Raw genomic sequence first — 1,799 nt, 5'->3', positions numbered from 1 at the left:
TGTAAGAGTTGTGTAGTTGGTTACTGTCTTCGCCGTCCCGATTACCGTCGCCGCTGCGACACTCCAGGCTAACTTTCCTGGCATAAAACGAATAGCACAGATCAGAACTATTGTCACAAAGCTTACTGACGCTGTCCCAAAAGTCTTCCCCTGAAACATAGATTGTGCCACGTTTCAGTGTTGCAAACAAAATGAAGATGAAAATATTTATGATTATTGGGACCTTTTGTCTAAACTTTTCCAAGAATAAGTGGTTTAAAGCTAGAAGAGTCTAGATCCCATATTACTTTCAATTCCCTTTTTTTTCAATGGCCTCCTTCGGGAGCTTGTTGAGCTGGTCAAATGCCACCAGTTAGAAAGGGAAAATAAAAACACCTCGCAGTTAGCCACTCTAGCCAATAAGCTGTCTCAAACTATTAAACAGCAGGCTGGGAAAGCTGAGAAGAAAACTAAAGATAAAATCAATTTATGGCCCTGCAATTACAGCAGATACAGACCCAGCCTCAAAATAATTTCCCCACACAAAACAGGTTCACCAGACATATGTCTAAGACTGGGCCAAGTGACTTGCCCCTTGTTTGTTACCACTGTCAGAAACCTGGACTTTTTAAAAGATAATGTTTAAAACTAAAAAATAAACTGGGCCACCTAACACTAGATGTAGCCCAGAAGCAAATAGAAGGAAGGAGATCCAAGCACAGAACACGGGCTTTTCCTATGGGAACACTAAACTCTCAGGGAGAAATTTCTATTCCAATGAATTAAGAACCATGTAAATTTTTTTTATTTTACTTTTTTATTGTACTTTAGATGGAAGTTTACAGAACAAACTAGTTTCTCATTAAACAGTTAGTACACATACTGTTTTAAGACATTGGTTAACAACCCCACCGCATGTCAACATGCTCGCTTCTCCACCTTGGGTTCCCTATTACCAGCTTTCCTGTCCCCTCCTGCCTTCTAGTCCTTGCCCCTGGGTGGTGTGCCTGTGTCGCCTTGTTTTGTTTTATGGGCCTGTCTAATCTTTAGCTGAAGGGTAAACTTCCGGACTGATTTCGTTACTGAGCTAAAAGAGGGTTCGGGGAACATACTCTTGGGGTTTCTCCAGTCTCTGTCAGGCCAGTAAGTCTGGTCTTTTTTTGTGAGTTAGAATTTTGTTCTACAACAGGATAGATCTTGAAATGTTCTTTTTGATGATGAATGTGACGCCATTCCTCTTCAATTTGTCATTCCTGGCATAGTAGATCATATGATTGTCTGATTTTAAATGGCCAATACAAGTCCATTTCAGCTCACTAATGCCTAGGATATCGATCTTCATGTGTTCTATTTCATTTCTGATGACTTCCAATTTTCCTAGATTAATACTTTGTACATTCCACGTTCAGATTATTAATGGATATTTGCAGCTGTTTCTTCTCATTTTGATTCTCGCTATTCATAAGGTTTTCACTGGTCAATCTTTTCACAAGTAGATGGCCAGGTCCTTCTTCTTAGTCTGTCTTATTGTGAAAGCTCTGCTGAAACCTGTCCACCAAGGGTGACCCTGCTGGTATTTGAACTACCGGCGGCAAAGTTTCCAGTATCACAGCAACACGCAAGCCACCACACCACGACAAACTGACAGATGCATGGTGGAAGTGAGTCATAGTTCAGGGCGATTGAGGGTTTACATCCTGCATTTGTTCTCTTCTTTTTTTTAATTGTACTTCAGGTGAAGGCTTACAGAACAAATAGTTTCTCATAAAACAGTAGTACATATGTTGTTTTATAACATTGGTTAACAACCCCACAACATA

The 1,799-nt window shown here is 40.2% G+C and overlaps 1 protein-coding gene across 1 annotated transcript in view; it reads right to left on the bottom strand.

Annotated features, from left to right (window-relative positions):
* LOC101351903 (histo-blood group ABO system transferase 2-like) overlaps nt 1–1,799 on the bottom strand; it is a 42,338-nt gene that overhangs the window by 34,774 nt on the left and 5,765 nt on the right.

Source organism: Trichechus manatus, unplaced genomic scaffold (genome assembly GCF_000243295.1).
Source record: "Trichechus manatus latirostris isolate Lorelei unplaced genomic scaffold, TriManLat1.0 scaffold00214, whole genome shotgun sequence".
NCBI classification, from domain to species: Eukaryota; Metazoa; Chordata; class Mammalia; order Sirenia; family Trichechidae; genus Trichechus; species Trichechus manatus.
This window is presented reverse-complemented; position numbering and strand designations above follow the sequence as displayed.